The 24398-nt window shown below is 50.8% G+C and overlaps 1 protein-coding gene across 1 annotated transcript in view; it reads left to right on the top strand.

Moving 5' to 3' along the window:
* The first annotated feature begins 7082 nt into the window (after positions 1–7082).
* LOC138498445 (zinc finger protein 268-like) overlaps positions 7083–24398 on the top strand; it is a 42628-nt gene continuing 25312 nt past the window's right edge. The window contains exon 1 of the mRNA XM_069622198.1: positions 7083–8105. The gene's annotated coding sequence lies outside the window, so the exon portion shown is untranslated. The remainder of the gene's footprint in view (positions 8106–24398) is intronic.

Below are 24398 nucleotides of genomic sequence, written 5' to 3' on the forward strand. Positions count from 1 at the left end.
GTCTTCCGTGTGTTTTCGGGTGGCCAGCTTGATACGGAGTGATTTGGCACGTGAAAATCCTGCACGTCAGCATGAAATCCGAGGAAAGGCCCTTAGCGCGTCAGCACGCATACGCGATTCTATTGGACCAGAGTCCCTCAGCGCGTAAGCGCGTCTGTGACGTGACCCGCACGGGTGTTCCCCACTCAGCACGTGATGACGGAGCACACGTGAAAATACTGCACGCCCGAGTGTCATCGCGTGTAATTGGACAAAAGTGTGCTTACACGCTATTGGCCTATGTACGTGTATTTCAGGGGTGCGCGGGCACTTACACACGCAAGTACGTCAGCGCACCTGTATCCCGTGGTGCGTGGGAATTTCCACACGCTATTGGACTGGGAACTAGATTCCAGGGGTGAGCGGGTCACACGCTCGCCTAGTACACGCGCAAAGCATTAATTTGCGCACTTATCAAATGACAAGCCAGATGCCAGGATGAACATACCGTTCCTAGCAGCAGTGGCAGTGGGCTACCAAAGGAGGAGGAGGAGGAGAGTCAGGGCCAGAATATTCACACCCAGAACCAGCCTGTTCGGGATGCCTGATGACCAGGTGTATGGAAGGTACAGGTTTCCACCACACATAATACTGGACCTGGTGAGTGAGTGGGAGGATGACCTCACATCACCCACCCTGTGCTCCCAAGCACTCAGCCCCCTGGAGAAGGTCCTCAATGTACTGCACTTCTTAGCCACTGGATCATTTCAGCGGACAAGTGCCATAGTGGGTGGGGTGTCACAGGCCACCCAGTCACGCTGCCTACACCAGGTCTTGTACATCATCACTGCACGCCCATCAGTCCGCAGGCACATATACCTGCCCAGAACACCTGCAGAAAGGCATGCTGCGGCCCAGGATTTTTACGGTGTGGCACGATTCCCCAAAGTGCTAGGTGCCATCGACTGCACCCATGTGGCTCTACGTCCCCCCAGGGCATCTGAGCACATCTATAGGAACCGCAAGCACTGGCATTCCATCAACGTGCAGGTAGTATGTAATGCCAAGGGAATCATCACCTCAGTATATGCCAACTATCCCGGGTCCACCCACGACAGCTTCATTTACTGAATGTCCATCCTATGCCGGGACATAGATGCTGGGCGGCATGGCGATACATGGCTGCTTGGTGAGTATGTATGCCACTGCACATGCATGCATGTTGGATACTGAGCAAGGTCACAACCCCACCAATGATACCAATCACCACCTCCACAGGGGACAGTGCCTACCCTCTCAGCCCCCACATGATGACGCCAATTCGGAACCCCAACACGCCACCCCAGGTAAGATATAACACAGCCCACATTACAACCCGGGGCATAGTGGAGCGCACATTCGGAGTGCTAAAGTCACGCTTTCGCTCCCTTGACCGTTCTGGCGGGCAGCTGTTATACGCTCCCCCAGTAGTGTGCAGGATCATAGTGGCAGCATGTGTCCTGCACAACGTTGCAACACGCCGGGGCCTGCCCGTGGACATGGTGGTGGCCCCACATCCCCAACCACATGCACAGCCGCTGCGCATGGGAGGGGAAAAGGCACGGGGGGAGGCAGCCCGTACACAGCTAGTGGCTAATTACTTCACATAGTATTCACTCTCCTGTGGAGTGCACACTGGCCTGGCACATTCCATCTGACAGTCAATGATGACTCAACCTGACACTGATCCTGAATGTCTGGAGATTCAACCGTGAAAAGCATATCAGCCTGAGATTGTTCACCTGGAAGTGTTACAATGTGTGCATCCCTACCCACACACAACACCAATGCAGTTTTGTGAAGAAACACATTCAAGCAGCCAAAATGAATACCCACTTGCTAAATGCAACAAGAGGACAGTGCCATGTCACCCAACCCATCCCCAGCACCGCCACACAACACACCGTGCCATGTCATGCTATGTGCAGGTAAACAAAGTAATCCCCACAACATGACAAGTGTTGCAATGTACAGTGTCCCCAATTGAAACTTCCTACACCTGAAATGCTCACTGTAATGCAGGACCAACAACAAACTTGAGCAGGTACTACCATTAACATGACTTCAGTAATGTAATAAATCAGTTGTCTCACCACCTGGATATGCCTGCACTCCCACCACTTCCAACTGAACAGTGTTGGTGCCATGTAGAGTTGTAGGTGCACTGCTGCCAACAAGGACCCCATCTCCAGACTAGAGGGCCTTGTGTAGACATGAGGAAGGGACCTGCAAATTGGGAGGCAGACACAGATGATGAGTTACACATCAATGCAACATGCAGTGTACAACACAACAGCAATATGCACTAGGAATGTATACACAGTATTGACTAGACTACCCACACATGTAGTGGGAGTCCAATGTCACCATGTACTTCAATGTCACTTGGGCACACCCTTTGCAAGCCCATGGAAACGGGAAGCAGGAGGGGTGTGTGTGACTCAAACCCAGGCATCTGAACCTAATACATGACAAGCCTGCATGTGCCCAGCCACAATGCAGCGTATGCCCACAGGAACCACGGAAGCCAACAAATTGTCCCAAAAAAATTGGGAAAAATATAAAAATAAATATAAAAATAAAAATAAAAAGAAAATCAAAAATGGCCATTAAAGGGCCCGGGGGGGTTGGGGAGGCCACCCAGGAGGTCCGAGGTCAGGGTGCACACCAGAAACCACCTGTGTGGATCCTGGGAAAAAAAAACACCTCCATGGGCTCATGGCCCACACGGCTACCCTATTGTGGGAGTATCACTGCTGTCGCTATTATCACCCTGTGCAGCTGCATCCGGAGGTGGTTGCACTATGGGAGGCAGCCCACGCAAGGCCCTACTCTGTTCCTCCATGGCTGCAAGCATGCGGGTGTGGTAGGTCTCGTTCTGGAGGATGAGGGTGCGGAGGTCCCCATGCAACAACTCACGGGATGCCCGGACCTCCGCCCTCGTTGCTTGCATCTCAGCTGAGAGCGTACGGGTGAGACGCTCCAGCTGCTGTTCTGTCCTTTGGTGTGTTGAAGCCTGGGACTCTATGGAGATGGCCTCCTGCAGAGTCGCCAGTGCCGCCCGCCTGTCCCTGTTGGACGCCAACATGTCCTCCCTGTGTGACTGGCAGATGGAGTCGGTTGCCTGCTCTAGTCGCTCCATCAGCCTTTCAGGGGGGACAATGGAAGTGGCCACCCTATCCATGGCCTGAGCCATCATCTCGGATGATGCTGCCTGTTGGGTAGCCATACCGTAAATGGATTGCTCCCATGCGGTATTGCCAGGTGGCGTACGGCCACCACGTCGGCGGGCACCACACCTGTCTGGGGCAAGGCGGACTGGGCCTTGCTGTGCCGGCACTGCCTGAGGCTGCAGGACTGCATTCCCCCTCTGATCTGCTGGCCCAGGAACAGGATCAGATGTCGCGGAGTGTGACCCTGCATCCGTAACCACCAAAGGCCTAGCTGCCAACACTGACATCCCCATTGAGGGTTCTGACCCTGGTGCAGGTGGGTGGGACAGAACAGATTCCCTCCCTGGAACACTCACCTGCGACGGCACGTAGGTCTCATCATCCGAGTCAACAGCTGAGTACAGCTCGGGGGAGGTGCAGCCAGAGACACCCCTTGAGAGCACAACCTGTAGCACTTGTGGGTTTTCACCCACCAGCACACCACGTCCCTCACTGGTGGTTGGTCGGCCCTCGGACCCCTCCTGGCTCTGCACCATCTCCACAACCCCAGCAGTATCAGGTGCGTCTTCCCCTGCAATGACATAATAACAAAGAAATGGAAACCCGCATTAGCACCATGGCACACAATGAGGGCTGAGAAGCAAGAGAACCAGTACTTGATTGACACATGTCCCACATGACTAAGACCCTCCCATGCATGCACCCTCACTGCGTATGCAGGGCAGGCAAATGGCACACACTCATTACACAAAGATGGAAGATGAACACATTTTCTGCATGCTGCCTGGCAGTGGCATCACACATTGCCCTGTGATTGCCAGGTGACACACACATGCCATCACACAGATGGCATGTGCCATTGCTATTGAGTGTAGATGGAGAGGAGGGCAGAACTTATTCATTCTGTCCAGTTCCCACATGCAATAGCTTTTCTAATTGGAACAGGTCTGCTTTATCACCTGGAGCTGCCAGTCCAATATGGTCCAATTGCACAGGGACATGTGTGAACATATGATATCCAGGTAACAAAGTCACTCCACTTTACCATGGCCATGCCAGACATGTGACTAGAGGACTGAGGAATGCCTAGTATAAGTGGTGGAATGCATACAATCTGTCTGATTGAACATAGGAAAATAAGCAACAATGTTGTGGCAAGGTGACACTTCAAGGGCAACTGGGGTGCTGTTGGGCTAGATGTCTACTGTTGGCAGAAGGGATACTGCAATGGCCAATTGCAGCTGTGCAGGATGTATTGCATGAAGCACATGGCTGACACATTCGACTCAGGCGCACACACTCTCACCTGGCACACAAACAGATGCCCTCACACACACACCATGCACATGGATGACACACACATGCATGTGCACTCACCGGACAATGCCTCGTAATCAGGCAGATCTCCCACGCCTTGGATCTGTTCCTCCGTGACGTAGGTCCCAGCGACTGACTCATGTGGAGTGAGTTCCATGTCTTCTACTGGAGACCCACCTCCAGTCACTAGAGTTGCGGCATGACTTGAGGCCAGCTTCTTCTTTGCCCTGCGCTTTAGGTCATTCCAGCGCTTGTAGCAATCATTGGCTGTGCGCCTCACGATTCCAAGGGCACTTACGATGTCCGCAACGGTCTGCCAGTGTGCCTGGCGTTGTGCAGGTGTGGTCTTTGATCCTGCAACAATGACCATCTCGTTATCATGTCCGGACACATACTCGACAAGTGCATTCAGTTCGTCATCCGTGAAGCTGGGCTTCCTCGACGGACCGGACTGTGTAGCCGTGTCTGGGGCATCAGCCTGTGCCGGACGAGCACTCTTCCTCTTCCGCTTGGAAGGTGGTGGTGATCCTGAGTGTCCTGCGCCGCTCTGGACACTAGGGGCAGGAGCCCTGGTGGGCTCTGTATCAGGTGTGTGGGATTGCACACTCAGCATGGGAGTTGGTGCAGGCATTGGCTCAAGTGTAATGGTGTCATGGGGAATGTCAGCAGAATGGACTAGGACGGACACTGTCCTGGCTGGGTGTGTGAGAGCTGGGGTGGATGGAGCCGCAGCTGCCCCTGCAGCCTCTACGCCCTGCCTACTTGGGGCAGCAGATGACCTTGCTGCCCCAGATCCACGTGGCATGATGGCATCAACGTGCACCAGCGCACGTGTGGTAGTCCTGCTGACCTGGAAGTCAGCCATGGAGTCAGCCAGGTGTGGTGCCACAATGGGCTGGTCCAACAAGGGCTGAGCATGGATGGTGTCAGCCACATCAGCCTCAACGGGAGGGGGGGGGATAATGGGTGCCCTTGACTGGTCCTCCGCACATGGGGGGACAGGCTCACCCTGCAAGTTACAACCACGTCCCCTACCGGATCCACCACGGCCACCAATTGTGGCTCTTCCACCTTTGCCACCCTTACGGAATCCTCGCCTCCCAGCCATGGCACTGATTTTAATGTGCGTATGGGAGTGGCTGTAGACTATAGTCCTGGGCAATTGGGGGTCAAAGGGGTTGGGTACCAGATGGTAATTGTACCCTAGTGCTCTAGCAAGGCTGATTGTAACCCCTGGGGAAAGATGACGGGTCACGCAACGCACAGGAGGCCCAAAAAAGGGAGATGACGTGCACGCAACCCCTCCTAGACCACGTGTGCAGAAAGAAAAACCTGCACTACGCTGTGGCACCCAGTAACACAAGAATGAACGTATGCGAGTCACATAGCAGCCTAGAATGACCTCTGAAGGGGTAGGCTACACACGGGGCAAGCACAGAAGTTAGATACGTGCATGACTCACCGTCTGCCAGGTAAAAGAGCGTGAAAAATGAGCGCGTTTGGTTGGCAACACCCCCGCCAAAAGAAGATATGTACACTGTCTGAGGAGACGGACAACAGTAGAAGGGGACACTGTTTGAGGGAACAGGCCCAGGTAAACCAGTACGAGAGAAAAAAGAGAAAAAGCTGTCAGAGGTAACAGGGATTACGAACTGGAAACGCCGTGAAGTAAATCGCGTGTGAAACGACAAGAAGTACAGAATTCACCCACTCGCTCTCCACGAAAAGCACGTACAAGGAAATGGTTTTCTACACGTACCTTATATACAGGCCCACACGTACAGCGTCACTTACGCGGCGTGTATGTGCTAGGCCCATTTTCACCAATCACACGCTTTGTCACTTCTGCGTGTAGATCCATTTTCACCAATCACACGCTTTGTCACTTCTGCGTGTAGATCCATATTCACCAATCACACGCTTTGTCACTTCTGCGTGTAGGTCCATTTTAACCATTTACACGCTTTGTGACTTCTGCGTGTAGGTCTATTTTCTCCAATCACACGCTTTGACACTCGGACGTGTCACGCAACATTTTCCTGCACGCGCATATGCTGTTGATGGGTTTACGCGCTAAGGGCCTTTCTTCGATTCACATGCAGACGTGTGGGATTTTCAAGTGCAAAATCACTCCCTATCAGGCTGTCCACGCGTTCACACACGAAAGACCACGCTCCTGCCCAGGAGGCCAAATTACTGCCCCCCAGAGCCCTGAGCACGCTCCCACCTGCCATCTGCTGCTGCCTGACTGCCTGCTGGCCACTTGCCCTGCCATTTGCTGCCTGCACATCAGCCAGGGGTGCTGTTGCTGTGACCACCCCTGCTGGAACCAAAGGCTCCCGACTGTCACCCCACAGCCCAGCACCAGGACCCAGTTGCCCACCCACTCCTGCCTCTGGGGTTGCCATGTCGGGCACTACGACATCTGGCACCAGTGGCAACCCCCGGCCAAGGAGGCAGAGGGGCACCAGCTTCAGTGCCAGTGAAGTTGTTGTCCTGGTGGAGCATGTCGTGGGGAGTATGATGCCCTCTTCGGAAGGTTGCGCGCCGATGGACGTCGTGACTGCCATCAACGCGGAGGAGGTGGCAGTCCGCGACTACTAATGTGTAAGGAAGCGCTGGGAGGACTTCAGGTCCAGCACCCTCAACAAGGCCCGGCGCCTCATGATGGCAGCAGATGCTAAGGGGCGGGCGGGGCCACTTGTCGGAAGATCAGATGAGGTCCTGGAACGCATATCCCCTGCGCTCCACATCCATGTCCTTGAGAAGCAGACCCGTCTGGAGTCGAGCGGTAAGTGTACATGCATACTGATAGTAAGTTGTGCGTGTGGTGGTGTGCCAGGAGTGTGCAGGTTGAACATGTATTTTTATGTGGCCAAGTAGGGGGGGTGTACAGGGCTGTGAGGGTGACACATGCGAGGGGTCTCATGTGTGACACATGGATGGTGCTTGTGTGTGTGGGCTTGCATGGCACAGGATGTGGAGGAATGATTGTCAGGTGTGACATGGATGTCGATGGAGACACTGCGACAGTTGGCGGAGGTGTACACATGCATGCAGGTTTGGTGTTGTGTGTGCATGTGTAGTGTACTCCCTATGTTGCATGTGATGTGTGGATGACCTTTGGCTGCACATGCTGTTGTATGTGAATGGATGGTGCTGGCTGTTGCATCATGGCTGTGGTATGGCTCATGTGTGCAAGTTGAAATGACATGTGTGTTGGGGATTGTGATGCCATGTCTGAGGTTTACCTATGCCACTAATGTATAACTGTCAAGTGTGTATGAGTCAATTTTACAGTGCCCTGATGCCTGTGTTTTCTTTCTCCCTGTCTGCACCGTCAACTGATGAAGAGGACGGAGCAGGTGCTGTGGAGCACAGCGGCAGGGGTCGCACCACCAGCCGGAGACGCAAGGGCCAGATCCCCTCCCAAGTTGTGATCTCGTCGGGGAGTGAGGAGTCTGGTGCCGCGTCCCAGGCCGCAGCTGGCAAGGGGAGGTCCAAGAGGCGGAGGTCGGAGTTGGACTCCTCAGCAGCAGAAGAGGCAGCTGGGACCCCACAGGGCCCAACGAGGGAAGATGGCACGGAGTCATCCAGGTTGGTGGGGTGTATGGTGGTGGGTGCCCCTGCACTGCTGGGGGGTGGGGGTGGTGGGAGACATGAGTGGGGGCCTGGTGGTGGGTGCCCCTGCACTGCTGGGGGGTGGGGTGGTGGGAGACATGGGTGCGGGCCTGGTGGAGGCTGCCCCTGCACTGCTGGGGGGTGGGGTGGTGGGAGACATGAGTGGGGGCCTGGTGGAGGGTGCCCCTGGTGGCTGGGGGGTGGGGGTGATAGGGGACATGAGTGGGGGCCTGGTGGAGGCTGCCCCTGCACTGCTGGGGGGTGGGGTGGTGGGAGACATGGGTGCGGGCCTGGTGGAGGCTGCCCCTGCACTGCTGGGGGGTGGGGTGGTGGGAGACATGGGTGGGGGCCTGGTGGAGGCTGCCCCTGGTGGCTGGGGGGTGGGGGTGGTGGGAGACATGAGTGGGGGCCTGGTGGTGGGTGCCCCTGCACTGCTGGGGGGTGGGGGTGGTGGGAGACATGGGTTGGACATGGGTGGGGGCCTGGTGGAGGGTGCCCCTGGTGGCTGGGGGGTGGGGGTGATAGGGGACATGAGTGGGGGCCTGGTGGAGGCTGCCCCTGCACTGCTGGGGGGTGGGGGTGGTGGGAGACATGAGTGGGGGCCTGGTGGTGGGTGCCCCTGGTGGCTGGGGGGTGGGGGTGGTGGGAGACATGAGTGGGGGCCTGGTGGTGGGTGCCCCTGCACTGCTGGCGGTGGGGGTGGTGGGAGACATGGGTGGGGGCCTGGTGGAGGCTGCCCCTGCACTGCTGGGGGGTGGGGTGGTGGGAGACATGGGTGCGGGCCTGGTGGAGGCTGCCCCTGCACTGCTGGGGGGTGGGGTGGTGGGGGCCTGGTGGAGGCTGCCCCTGGTGGCTGGGGGGTGGGGGTGGTGGGAGACATGAGTGGGGGCCTGGTGGTGGGTGCCCCTGCACTGCTGGGGGGTGAGGGTGGTGGGAGACATGGGTGGGGGCCTGGTGGAGGCTGCCCCTGCACTGCTGGGGGGTGGGGTGGTGGGAGACATGGGTGCGGGCCTGGCGGAGGCTGCCCCTGCACTGCTGGGGGGTGGGGTGGTGGGAGACATGGGTGGGGGCCTGGTGGAGGCTGCCCCTGGTGGCTGGGGGGTGGGGGTGGGGGGAGACATGAGTGGGGGCCTGGTGGTGGGTGCCCCTGCACTGCTGGGGGGTGGGGGTGGTGGGAGACATGGGTTGGACATGGGTGGGGGCCTGGTGGAGGGTGCCCCTGGTGGCTGGGGGGTGGGGGTGATGGGGGACATGAGTGGGGGCCTGGTGGAGGCTGCCCCTGCACTGCTGGGGGGTGGGGTGGTGGGAGACATGGGTGGGGGCCTGGTGGAGGCTGCCCCTGGTGGCTGGGGGGTGGGGGTGGTGGGAGACATGAGTGGGGGCCTGGTGGTGGGTGCCCCTGCACTGCTGGGGGGTGGGGGTCGTGGGAGACATGGGTTGGACATGGGTGGGGGCCTGCTGGAGGGTGCCCCTGGTGGCTGGGGGGTGGGGGTGATAGGGGACATGAGTGGGGGCCTGGTGGAGGCTGCCCCTGCACTGCTGGGGGGTGGGGGTGGTGGGAGACATGAGTGGGGGCCTGGTGGTGGGTGCCCCTGGTGGCTGGGGTGTGGGGGTGGTGGGAGACATGAGTGGGGGCCTGGTGGTGGGTGCCCCTGCACTGCTGGGGGGTGGGGGTGGTGGGAGACATGGGTTGGACATGGGTGGGGGCCTGGTGGAGGGTGCCCCTGGTGGCTGGGGGGTGGGGTGATAGGGGACATGAGTGGGGGCCTGGTGGAGGCTGCCCCTGCACTGCTGGGGGGTGGGGGTGGTGGGAGACATGAGTGGGGGCCTGGTGGTGGGTGCCCCTGGTGGCTGGGGGGTGGGGTGGTGGGAGACATGAGTGGGGGCCTGGTGGTGGGTGCCCCTGCACTGCTGGGGGGTGGGGGTGGTGGGAGACATGGGTGGGGGCCTGGTGGAGGCTGCCCCTGCACTGCTGGGGGGTGGGGTGGTGGGAGACATGGGTGCGAGCCTGGTGGAGGCTGCCCCTGCACTGCTGGGGGGTGGGGTGGTGGGAGACATGGGTGGGGGCCTGGTGGAGGCTGCCCCTGCACTGCTGGGGGGTGGGGTGGTGGGAGACATGGGTGCGGGCCTGGCGGAGGCTGCCCCTGCACTGCTGGGGGGTGGGGTGGTGGGAGACATGGGTGGGGGCCTGGTGGAGGCTGCCCCTGCACTGCTGGGGGGTGGGGGTGGTGGGAGACATGAGTGGGGGCCTGGTGGTGGGTGCCCCTGGGGGGTGGGGGTGGTGGGAGACATGAGTGGGGGCCTGCTGGTGGGTGCCTCTGGTGGCTGGGGGGTGGGGGTGGTGGGAGACATGAGTGGGGGCCTGGTGGTGGGTGCCCCTGGTGGCTGGGGGGTGGGGGTGGTGGGAGACATGAGTGGGGGCCTGGTGGTGGGTGCCCCTGCACTGCTGGGGGGTGGGGGTGGTGGGAGACATGGGTGGGGGCCTGGTGGAGGCTGCCCCTGCACTGCTGGGGGGTGGGGGTGGTGGGAGACATGGGTGGAGGCCTGGTGGAGGCTGCCCCTGCACTGCTGGGGGGTGGGGGGAGACATGGGTGCGGGCCTGGTGGAGGCTGCCCCTGCACTGCTGGGGGGTGGGGGTGGTGGGAGACATGAGTGGGGGCCTGGTGGTGGGTGCCCCTGGTGGCTGGGGGGTGGGGGTGGTGGGAGACATGAGTGGGGGCCTGGTGGTGGGTGCCCCTGGTGGCTGGAGGGTGGGGGTGGTGGGAGACATGAGTGGGGGCCTGGTGGAGGGTGCCCCTGGTGGCTGGGGGGTGGGGGTGGTGGGAGACATGGGTTGGACATGGGTGGGGGCCTGGTGGAGGGTGCCCCTGGGGGGTGGGGGTGATAGGGGACATGAGTGGGGGCCTGGTGGAGGCTGCCCCTGCACTGCTGGGGGGTGGGGGTGGTAGGAGACATGAGTGGGGGCCTGGTGGTGGGTGCCCCTGCACTGCTGGGGGGTGGGGGTGGTGGGAGACATGGGTGGGGGCCTGGTGGAGGCTGCCCCTGCACTGCTGGGGGGTGGGGTGGTGGGAGACATGGGTGCGGGCCTGGTGGTGGGTGCCCCTGGTGGCTGGGGGGTGGGGGTGGTGGGAGACATGAGTGGGGGCCTGGTGGTGGGTGCCCCTGGTGGCTGGGGGGTGGGGGTGATAGGGGACATGGGTGGGGGCCTGGTGGAGGGTTCCCCTGCACTGCTGGGGGGTGGTTCAGGGGGACATGAGCAGGTGTGCAGGGTAGTCTCCTGTGGTGTGGGCGGCCTGCAGGGGCCGTGGAGGGTGTACAGGGTACACCTGTGAGGACTCACCCAGCCTAATCGCGTGTTTAACTTCCCACGCACCCCTGTAATACACGTACCAAGCCAAATTGCGTGTGATAATTCCCGCGCACCCCTGTAATACACGTACCTGGCCAAATCGCGTGTGATTATTTCCGTGCACCCCTGTAATACACGTACCCAGCCAAATCGCGTGTAAAACTTCCCGTATACCCCTGTAATACACGTACCCAGCCAAATCGCGTGTGATAATTGCCGCGTACCCCTGTAATACACGTGCCCTGGCTAATCGCATGTAAAACTTCACGCGTACCCCTTTAATACACGTACCCTGGCCAATCGCGTGTTGAACTTCCCGCGTACCCCTGTAATACACGTACCCTGGCCAATCGCGTGTTGAACTTCCCGCGTACCCCTGTAATACACGTACCCTGGCTAATCGCGTGTAAAACTTCCCGCGTACCCCTGATATGAACGTTACCCGCTTTTCGTTCCTTGTTTGGCAGCCCTGTAAACTGGTCCAAGGTTAGCGCAGCCCTTTGCGATGATTTTGCGATTTTGATGGCTTTTCCTTGCGCGAGGGCGTTCTTGGGGGCATTACTGGCGCTGCTGCAGGGTCGCTGCGATACTCTGCGCCACGGCTGGTTTGGGAGCCTAGAATCCATGAATACGCTGTGCGCGGAAATCGGTTTTAGCGCACGTGCCTGACGCAGACAATCGCACGCGGACACTCTGCGCCAGACGCTTGCGACACTTTTCTGCGAAATTCTATGAATTACCCTGTAAGTGTTTTTAAGTTTATTCAAAGCAGAAATACTGGCATTCTTCATACTTGTGATATCATTTTTTCCAGTTCTACATTTAACAGCACAAGACATTTTGAAAGAGCCAATATGGTCTTTGTTGTATATCCCCACATACATGCCATCCACAACCATTCCCTGGCTAGCAACGTCGTACCGATCATGCCAGGTCCCAGTTATCAAAGTGTTTTCAGTAGATTACAAGATGTTTTAGGGTTTGTTTTTGTTCTGATTCATTACAAAAGCGGCTCCGTACAGGAGCATCTGCTGCAGATTTATTTCCCCATTTCAATGTCCTTTCATGGGTGTACATCAAATTTAGCTTAAAGCAAAGATGTACATCCCACAGTTTATTGCCAGGAAACTTTAATAGATACGTCCTCCGGGGCATCCGCTTTGCCGTACACTAACGGCAGATATGTGTTCTCTTTTGGGAATTTTGAGAGCTGCTCTTACTGCATTGTTTTGGATTATTTGGAGTTTCATTAGGTTTTTTGCTGTAGTGTCAGCAAAGAGGATGTTGCAGTAATCCAGTCTTGAGCCTATTATGGCTCTGGTGATGGAGAGGCAGTTCTCAGTGGATAAGAGGGGTTTGGCTGCGTTAATCAATTTGGTGTAGTAGGCAGCTGAGGAGGCGATGGCGCTGACTTGACGTGACATGGAGAGGGTGGCATCGAGGTAGACTCCTAAGGTTTTACTGATGGGGAGACCAGGATCTGTATGTTATCAATTGTGAAAGTGCTGTATTGGTTGGTAAGTACGTTTAGGGTTTCCTGTGAGCCTACTAGGAGTATTTCAGTCTTATCACTGTTGAGGCAGAGACGGTTGGCTGACATCCAGGCCTCAATAGTGGAGTAGGCAGTGTTGAGGGCCTTGGCGTCAGTTTCGTAGTTACCGGAGAGTGGGAGTAGGATTTGGGTGTCATCAGCATACTTAGTCTAAGCTATACCAATGGAATCTAGGATGTCAAATAGAGGCTTAGTGGAAATGTTGTAGAGACTGGGAGAGATATAGGATCCCGGAGGGACTCAGCAGTGAATGGTGATGGGAGCACCACAAGCCTGATCTGAGAACACTCTCATGGCTCTTCCTTGCAGGAATGAGCTGATCCAGGCTGTGGCATTAGGTGAGAAGTGTGCTGAGGAAGTGAGGTGGTGACAAAGAATGTTGTGGTCCACTAGGTAAAATGCGGCTGATAAGTCCAAGAAGAGGAGTAGGGCAGGCTTGCCTGCATCCTTTATATCAAGTTGCTTTTTAAGGTCAAGCAGAGCAGATTCTGTGCCGTGACCAGGGCGAAAGCCGGATTGACGTAGGCCCAGGATATGGTTTGTTTTCGAGGAAGTGTTGGACCAGTGATTTGTCAACGATTTCTAAAAGGAAAGGGACAGTAGTTATGGGTCTGTAGTTGTTTAGAGGAGGCCGGGTAAAGTGACAGCTTGTTTAGAAGTGGTCGTACCCAGGCTTCCTTAATGCTAGGAGGGACCAGTCCAGAGGGAAAGGAGGCATTGATAACTGCTGTGAGAAACAGGGCTAGTGTGATAGCAGTCTTTAATGATCGTGGCTAGACAGTCATCACCTTTGCAGTTCGAAGGTTTGAGGTGTTTTAGGAGGGTGAGGACTAAGTTCTGTGACATCATTGAAGGAGAAGAGGGGGATATCCTCCTGGGCAGAGGGGTTAGTGGTGGGTGTGGCTGAGGGTGAGGGCAATGTGTTCTGGTTGGGATTGTGCTCTGCAGAAGGTTACGTTTGTTTAGCATGGCGGTTTTGATGTTAGAACACCATGATTCGTCTTTAGTTATGACCTGCGTGGTAGGAGCTGGTGATTCTAGTTCTCTGAAGATGGCAAAGATTTTCTTAGTTCCAGATTTTGCATTGGTAATCCTAGTGTTGAAGGAGGCGGATTTGGGCGAGATGATTGCCTTTTTGTATTGGGTGGCTATCTTGTTGAATTCTAGTTGTGTGGATTCAAGTGGGTTAGTTTACCAAGTGGAGAGGGCGGTGCATTTCAAGGAGAAGAGTTCCAGTAGCTCTGGGGTGAACCAAGCATTTGCGTGTCTGGCAGTTTTGATTTTCCTGCTGACACTGGAGCTATGGCATTGAGTACATTCTTTAGTGCAGAGTTGTATAGATAAGCTAGAAGGATGGGATCGTTGGAGAAAGGAGGTTTGAAAGTGGGGGTTGCTACATAGAGCAGTAGCCTCGATTTGGTTACTTTCCTTGAACTGGGTAATGCGGTAGTTGTGTGGTGAGAGGTTTTTTATCGTAGGCATGTGGATGTAAAAGTGGATGATATGGTGGCCTGTCCAGGGGCAGGGGGCATTGGAGCAGATGGATAGAGAGTAATTGTGGTTGGCTATCCAGTCCAGGATGCAGCCTTTAGAGTGGGTGGGGTTAGTGATTGATTGATTGATTGAACCCCAGGGTGTCTAGAGCTTTGGCAAGAGATTTGGCATGTGAATCCTCAGGGTCATTGAATCCGAGGTTCAGGTCTCCTAATAGAATGGACTTAGAGGAGATTTTTAGGTTGTCAGATAGGAGGTGTATGTGTTTCTCATGGAAGTCAGCCATGGGGATGAGCGGGGGGCGGGAAACGATATGTATAGTGATGGTGCAGTTAGGGGAGGTGGTAAGTTTGAGGGACAAAACGTCACTGTTACCTTCAAATGAGTTGGTGACCTGTCGTAGGAAGAGGGATTCCTTGGCAATGATGGCCACTCCACCGCCTTTGGTGTGTAGGTGGTCCAGATGGTAGATGTTGTAGCCTTGGGGTAGGGCTAAGGATAAGGCCGTGCCAGAGGCTTCATGTAGTCAAGTTTCAGAGATGACTGAGGTTCAGGTTTGTGTGCGGGGAGCAGGTCACAGATTTCCAGAGCATGTGCTGGGAGGGAGCAGGAATTAATGAGGGCACATTGGAATGAGGCAAGTGGTTTGGTGAGCTGCATAGGGAGGCTGCTGATTACACCAGGGGTGGTGGTGGCAGGGGGGCTGCTGAGGTTTGGGTGCGCAGCGCGAGTAGGCGATTTCTTGAGGATGTGCCTCTTGGGAAAGAGTGGCAGTAAGTTGGTAGTGTGCGAGCATGCAACATTGTTAGTCTGCGGTTGCACGGTGTCTGTGTAGGGAAGGGGGATGCATTGATGGCTGGGTGGGTATCTAAGGGTGTGATGGGAGAGGGAGAAAGGAGGTAGTTGGTAGCTGTGGAGGTATCAAGCTTAGTGTGTTTTGAGGGCACAAGGGTGCAGTGTGTGTTACGAGGGGCTGGCCGTGAGGGCGAGAGGTTGAGTGGGCGGATAGGAGGATTGTTGCTTTTCGGGATGGTGTTTCAGGGTTCTTGTGGCTCCTGAGTCGTAGGGCTGATCGTGTGTGGAGGCTGGTGAGGGTACAATGTCCTTTCATCACATCATCAAAATAGGTAGAAAATGTAATGGGATGGGGCAAAAAAAATGTCCATGAGTTTTTTTCATTAAAAAATCTGCGGTAAAACCGCCCACAAAAAAAACATTCCACGATGAAATGACATGGAATTGAAGGGGAGTAGGTAGGAGGACGGGGAGCAGGACAGTGATGGAGGTTACATTGTTGGGCTGGGAGGAGGGTAGGAACCAATTAGGTGGGGGGGTAGCGCGGTCTAGGTTGGAGTGTACTTTGACATACAGATTGTTATTCTTGGACGGCAGGCAGGAACCGTTCATATTGGCAGGCAGCATTATCCATATGCAATGATTACAAAGTCATATTTAAAGTTTTTTTTTTTTTGTGGCCCTGTGCAGACAAAATTGCCTTTCCACCCAAACCAAAGATCTCTTCCCGTTGCCTGTTCACTTCCGACATTACCCATAGCTTGATAGGCTAAACTCACAGCAATCAAAACCAGCTCCCTGGAAGTCCTCCATGCTGGATATGGCACAACATGGAAGATAGACCAATGGTTGTAGAGAGGGCACCGCTTGTTTTAGGTTGATCTGCTATAGCGTTCTGTTTTGTTGAATTTGAAGCTTGAATATATTTTAGTAGGGTGCAGCCCACTATGTAGTGCCACCGTGCAGGGCACAGAAATATGACTGAAAAATGAATGAGACCTAGGCTCAATAGCCTTTGGTGTGGGCTGCACAACCGTGTTTCCCACTAGGGGTTAATTGTTTCTTCAAATAATTTTCCAAAGAATACCTTGAAAAGTTATGTATAATGTTTTAAACAAACATATTTTTATTCTTTAAATTATTGGTTATTAATCACCAATTTGCTGCAAACAATGACTGTATGGCCAATGCATTTCGGATTAAATCCTTCATCAGAGCCCAGTCTTCTCTCAATAACGTACTGTACATATTATACCATAATTGCAATTTCCATAGCATCATACAATATCATATAACATCAAAAGACAGGATACCCACAATTAAAAGACACAGTAACACATAAGAAAAACAAAAGAAAAAACAAAGAAAAACATGTTGATATGATCAATATTAGCTGTCTACACACAAATGTATAAAGGTGATCGCTACTCAGTTCCATGCTTTGTGCACCCCATGCAAGTATGTCATAGTTTCATTACTTCATGAGCCCTTGGTTGTGATCAATTCAGCTTCTTGTGAATAAGTGCGCTCAATGTGTTATATTCTGCCATTTTTAAGCGTGTGCTTCTCATGCAGTGCCCGTGAATGTTTGTTTATGTTCATGTTTGTATACGTTTACGCACCATTGTGAGACTTCATATATATTTATAAGATTGCCCATTTTAACCTATACACCGTGTCAGCTTCACTGACCTTTGTGCAGTGAAATGTCCTGCTCAGAAGTACGCGGTTCGCGACATTAGTAAACGTCCTTCTGAAAGGAAACGATATCAATATGTTTACGTTATCCATCAATGTCAAGATTGCGTTTGTGTATTTCCAATAAGTTCTGTTCTTACCTTATCTGAGGTGTCGCTATGCATACAGCCGCTCCAGCCACATACAGTGCAGCTGTGGCAATCGTGTTCCTGTTAATGTTTTACCGTTGGCATGGCAACGTTGTGTTACAAGATGGCCGATCGCAACTAGTTACGTTGGCCATCTTGGGAGGGGCAACTCATTAGGACCTAAGTGTGTAACATCTAATCAGTGTTGTGCTTCGATGGAATTGTCAATGTTGGGTTTTCTACCTGAAATGGGACAATCCTGCATTAAACCTCTCTTCCGCATTGGTAGAGTTGTTACCTCAAATGCTCACTATGTTGATATTCCACTTCTAATAACTCGATGCCGTCTAAATCACTTCAATACATTCTACTCTTGAATAAATATCAATAGTTATATATGGGAACTACATATAATTTAGGAACTGCATATAATTTTGTAGAACCACGAGCTTCAGTGGTAATATATGTTCCGATGAACTAATAGTTGAACAATTGAAAATACAATACAAATAGTGCAAATATTGGCTGAAAAAATTACATGTGCATTCATCTTCATGTGTATCCAAGATTTGATATTGCTGACTATAAAAGAACTCTGCCAACTTGTTGAATCTGGAACAAGAAATTCAAGATCTGACAGAAATCACAGCACTCACTAGTGCAGAAACATTTAAAGATGTTTTGACGGATATCAACAAACAACTAGAAGGATATAAAACAGACCTGGAGGCCAGGAAAATAAGGAAATTCAGACGAGATACTTTAGATTACCTGCGAGACGAAGTATATAGGTGGGCTGATAGTATCAGAATCAACCACCACATCCTAGAAACCCTAACTCAGACAATAGTAGTTCAGATACAGACTCTAACAGAGATGATCGCAATCCCCAGCCACAACCACAAGGGGCAGAAGGTGAAAGTGGAGCAAGCAGTACATTAGCTGGAACAAGTAGAACCACACCACAACCTTTTTTAGACAGCAATCAAAGAGAAAGAGAACGAGGAGGGGGAAGAGGAAAATGCCCCTGGATGACAACGAGATTTCAAGCACGAGGAACTTAGCAGTGAATATTTCAGATCAGGTGTTAAGCAAACGGGAGAATGCTGTGCTACAAAAGGGCCTCAAATTTGTACCTACCCTTTGTAACTAGTTTATTCAACACAAAAGTGACATTACACAAATTAACCAGGAAACTAAAACTTAAAGTTTTCTTTGCAGAAATGGACAATGAGAACACAGTAGTACGTCAACAACCTGAGTTAGTTGAATTTAAACCGAAAAGTAAATTTTTACCACCTATCAACGTACCAGCAATTGATATTTTTGAAAAAATGTATTATCAGATTTTTAAAAAATCCGGTTCGGTGCACCGAAAAACAAAAACCTCAGCAGAGGTGAAATGTCAATTATTCAAAATCTGTATTCTGATGACAAGATCACAATAAGACCAGCTGACAAAGGTGGAGCGTTAGTACTACAGAACACACATGATTATGTAAAGGAATGCAAAAGACAACTTGATGACCACACTGTTTATGCCAAAATTGATCATGATCCTACAGAAGAAATCTGTAATAATCTTGAAACACTTCTAACAAGAGCCGAAGAGAGATTCGCGGACAGTGGCCGATGTCCACGGACATCACGGCAAAAACATATTAAAAAACACAACATTCCACTTGTCAAACTTATCAAATAATCTCTGGGGAGGTGAGGGGTGATGAGGATGGGATATGGCTGCAAGAAGCAAAACAAACGGGTGTTTTTTGCCGCGAAAGTCCACGAACAGCTCGGATGTCCGTGAACAGTCCTGTAAAGTTCGCGAACACCTTAGCATTACAGGGTTGGTGAAATGCAGTTTTTGGATGGCTTATAACTTTGGCGCCACTTAATGGAACTGCATGAAATTTTGCATGTATATTTCTGACCTGATTATGAGTGAGTATGCACAGTTTGGTGGGATTCTGACATGAGGGGGCAAAATTAGAAGGGGGTCCCAAAATAATGTAAAGGTTTATAAATGAGGTGTTTAAAGATGTAAAGGCAGGCGCTCTGTTACCAGTCTTTAGCTTCTCTTCCTAACGCACGTTTTCATGACTTCAGGGAGGCTGAGTTTCTTAGTTATTTCAGACAGGTCTGCATTTCTTTTTCAGGTGTGGCAAGTTAATTAGCTCTGAGGATTCTGGTACTTGTATTTTTTGCACTTGATTTTGCTGGAAGGTGACTGGAAACAACCCCCCCCCTACCCCAAATCTTTCCCTTGATGGGGGGAGGGGGAAAGCCATGGTTGTGGCTCTCCAATGTAAGGCATGATGGCCCTGCTGCTGCTGCCTTTTGAGCCCGGGACTCCTGGAACAATGTTTAAAGATGTAAAGGCAGGCGCTCTGTTACCAGTCTTTAGCTTCTCCTCCTAACGCACGTTTTCATGACTGCATCAATCTTCAGGGAGGCTGAGTTTCTTAGTTATTTCAGGCAGGTCTGCATTTCTTTTTCAGGTGTGGCAAGTTAATTAGCTCTGAGGATTCTGGTACTTGTATTTTTCGCACTTGATTTTGCTGGCTGGTGACTGGAAACAACTCCCTCCATAGCACAAATCTTCCCCTTGATGGGGGCAGGGGGAAAGCCATGGTTGTGGCTCTCCCAATGTAAGGCATGATGGCCCTGCTGCTGCTATGAATGAGGTGCCATTTGACGAATCTACACTTCATTTGGCAAACTGATAATAGATCTAGATATACATGTGTTTGCGAAGTTTGGTGGGATTGTGTCAAGAGGGAGCAAAATTAGAGGGGGGGTCCCAAAATATTGTAAAGGCTTATAAATATGGTGCCATTTAACAAATCTACACAAAGGTTGGCAAAAAGATTATAGATCTAAATATAGATGTTTTCGTAAAGTCTGACTGGATTTTGTCAAGTGGGGGCTAGGTTATATGACGATTGTATGTGCAAACATTTGACACTTTTGAAGAAATAAAACATGGGTGGATTTCCAGCAAACTTGCGTAAGGAGCATTGGCAAGGACCTACAAGCATGGTGCCAGTGTTTTATTATTTGACAAGTGTCATAATGTAGCTACAAAAAATAGCGGTATACATTTATTGACTGAAGGGTAGTCTGCGGCCATTGGCAGTGGCCAGATTGTCCGGGTCATGGAATAAGGTCATGATCCGGACAATCTGGCTACTGGCCATGACCACAAGGGACAAAACATAGGATTAAAGTGGCCATGTCCACCCGGGACTGGCTTTGTGGTAAAGTTGTTCGAAATTAGGATAGATTTGAAAGGGAAGAATATGTGCTCGTGGTGATATGGTCATAGGGTTCTCTTTTTGCCTTCTGCAGGCTGCTATGGAAAGCGAAGAGGAGCCCTTTATGGAACCCTCGCCTTCCCTTTCCATGGTGGCCATCTCGTCCCGGTGTTGGAAGAAAAATCCAATTTTTTAGCAGCCCGTGTTCCCGCTTTAAGAACCTAGGGTGCTAATGGCCTTCATCCCCCATTTCAGGGCCTGGAATGGGGGGGATAATGGTCCAGAGACCTCGTTATCCACCCTCGCTTCGCTTGGGCTGATAACTTGGGCTGCTGGGCCGGTATCCACCGTTCCAGTCCCTGGAACGGAGGATGAACGCCACAATATTCCCATTAGCATAACACAAAATGCAAATGGAAATGTTGGAAAATCTTATTTAGTCTATGTACTTTACTGAGAAATATAAAGTAGATGGAGTCTATAAATTTGTTTTTTAGTTCTATTTTTTAACTGTGAAAGGTGGTTCCTAAAGGAATATGTTTTTTGTTGTTTTTGGATGTATTTTTTTTTTTGGCAGGAGAGCTGAGAACGTAAGGTGGGGAGGGAAATGAGGGAAGAGGAACCAAACACTAATATGGAGGGGTAGGTGGACAAGGAAAAATGTTGCGTGTGTGTTATTTCTAAGTTAGGGGGCACTGTTTCTCATGCTCCTTGATTACAGCAGTAATCAAGGAGCTCTTGGGGAGGAGGGATGGCATTAGCTGATGCCATTTTAAGATAAATAGCAGTTTTGCCAAAAGTATGTACTGTGTACTAGATTGTTAATGGATAATGAGTAGGAATAGGTGTTGGAGCTGTGCAAGGGAAATTTGAAAGTTCCTAGATCAGTAGAAAATGCAGTTCCGAACTGTCCGTCAAGCAGAGATCTTATTGTGAAGTGCGGACGGGTTCCCGGACACGTCATCATGCCGTGCGCCAGCGTATGGTCATGTGGCACTGCCTGGAAGGTCCGCTATGAAGTCAGATGTTGGTAGACGTCTATCAATGACATTTGTGATGTCATATTTGATGTCCTGGGTGTTAGTCTTAGCAGTGCACGGTGGTGGCGCGAGTTATGGTTGCTTAGCTTACCATAACTGGCGAATTTCAGGGGTTTTTCGGTTTTACTTGGAACCATACCGTCCCTTTAACAAAGTTTTTATTTTCAAACGAAAATTGTGCCCCGTGACATGGCAAAACCAACAGGTTGCACTCATGAGAGCAGCTGAGAGAAAGAAGTCCAATCTCAGCAAGAAAAAAGGCTTGACAGCAAATCCAGGCAGCACAAAGTATTCTTTATTAATAAAAGTGCATGAAAAAAGGGAGAAAACCTGAATAACAAACGACACGTTTCACGGTACTCCGACCGCTTGTTCACGTAGGTAGGGAATGACACAGAAAAAGGACTCCTTAAAAGAGCTAGGCAAACTCTATGGTAGCAGTGCATAGAATGTCCCTATGCACAAGTCAGTACAATGTAGTAAACACTTGGCGGCCATGTCATAGCATTTAAAAGCACCACATTGCGGTCTGTACTATATGAATAAAGTACACCCCATAGTCATCAAAACACCAGATAACTACTATGTAATTAAAAATGCTTCAACCAGTGTCCTAGAAATCATGAATGCAGGGACTGAGGAGGAGACGGCGAGCAACGCGCGGAAATAGCAATGGGAGGAAAAAATACGGTGAATACACTGCTCGGAGAAAAAGACAAAATATGTCAAATATCTCAAAACACCAATAATGTAACAAGATGGAAAATGGTGTTAATCACGACTGATATCTGTGAGTGTCATCAAAATAAATGTTTTTAATGAAACACTCCCACTGTTAGTGCAATGCACGGGGGCCATACGGACTACATCATGCCTCTAAACAGTACAAATTATAAAATATTAATAAGGTAGAAGCCTAGTCAGTAAATGCCTTCCATGTAAGTAAACATTGCATCTGTGCAAATAATCTGCACACACACCGTTGTTCAGCCATCTCCTCAACTCTGTCCCACAGTCTGAATATCGTACATACCATTTACTGACTAACGTGTAAATATGCCCCGTAATTATCTTAAGTCTAAAGAATACATAAACGCATGGTCATCATCGTATGAATACAAAAATGCAGATGGGACATATCAAGCTCAAAAATGCAGTATAAAGTGCATAGTGCTTTAGCAGCAAAGAAAGTGCAAAGTGCTAGCAGCAAAGGAAAGGAAAAAGGGAAGGGGGGGTGAGAGTTGAAGTCTCTACAGTAATAATAATATGCACAGTGCTCTACGTCCATGAATGCACTGATGTATTCCTAAATGTGCTGGAAATGTAAATCATAAACCATGCAATCAATTATCAGAGAAGAATTTAAAAATCGCTGAATGTTTAAAATGACATAGTATCTAAAATATAAAAAAATACTCTTCTCTCTGTAAAAGGATACATGACAAAAAACCGTGCATGCATGGACATCTGGAGCATAATCAACAAATTCATCCACCGTAAAGTGCAAAGTGCATTTAACCATAAAAATGCCCATTTATTAAGGCAAACTAGCTTCCTAGTAAACCTTCTACTGCAAAAAGATGATACACATATACTTGAGCGTCCCAAAAGAATATTTAGACATAGTGGACCCACAAAGGGATATACAATGACTGGGTAACCCCTGCGATGTAAGTATCTACATCTAAAAGGATGTGAAATATCCGCCAAGGAAAAGACAAAAGGGGTCGAGACAAGATAAGGGGGAGAGTAAGAAAGCATAAGGAATCCAAAAGACATTCTGTGTAAAAGTATGCATCACAGTGATCAATATTAAAAACAAACCCTACTACTGATCTTGTTAAAAACAAAATTGTGCAAGTTAAACTGCACAATATCATGAAAGAAACAACCTGAAAGATACGTCAGAACTAAAGGGAATGTACATGGTGGCTTAAATCTAAAGAAGGCACTGTTGGACATTAATAGACATTCAAGAGGTCATACAAAAACATTTAAGGTACCTGAAATATAAAAGTAGTTCATCAAAGATAAAAAAACAAATATATACTATTCGGTGCCTAAAAACGTGTATAGCTCTTCATCAAGATTATGACCCCTAGGTTTCTTGGTCTCGAGGTCCAAAATGGACTTGGTCTCCAGTTGTCTCAACAGTAACTCCCTATTGCCGCCTCTGGGTGATTTAGGCACATTCCGAATACCAAAAAAGGAGCAACCCTCCAATCTGCTGCCATGTTGGGACTGAAAATGCAGAGCCATCGGATAGTTAGAATCAATACTTCTTATGGCTTGAATGTGTTGGAGTATTCTCAACTATAGATATTTGCATAATCTGATTTTGCCCTTGTGGTGAGTTTATACTAACTCGATTCAATGCTAAAAGGAGGTATGGGTACAAACTTGCATACACATGAAGATGAATGCACATGTAATATTTTCAGCCAATGTTTGCACTATTTGTATTGTACTTTCAATTGTTCAACTATCAGTTCATCAGAACATATATTACCACTAAAGCTTGTGGTTCTACAAAATTATATGTAGTTCCCATATATAACTATTGATATTTATTCAAGAGTAGAATGTATTGAAGTGATTTAGACGGCATCGAGTTATTAGATGTGGAATATCAACATAGTGCGCATTTGAGGTAAAAACTCTACCAATGCGGAAGAGACGTTTAATGCAGGATTGTCCCATCTCAGGTAGAAAACCCAACATTGACAATTCCATCGAAGCACAACACTGATTATATGTCACACACATAATTCCTAATGAGTTGCCCCTCCCAAGATGGCCGACGCAACTAGTTGCGATCGACCATCTTGTAACACAATGTTGCCATGCCAACGGAAAAACATTAACAGGAACACGATTGCCGCGGCTGCACTGTACGCGGCGGGAGCAGCTGTATGCATAGCGATACCTCAGATAAGGTAAGAACAGAACTTATCGGAAA

Source organism: Ambystoma mexicanum, chromosome 5q (genome assembly GCF_040938575.1).
Source record: "Ambystoma mexicanum isolate Mex_15411 chromosome 5q, UKY_AmexF1_1, whole genome shotgun sequence".
NCBI lineage: Eukaryota > Metazoa > Chordata > Amphibia > Caudata > Ambystomatidae > Ambystoma > Ambystoma mexicanum.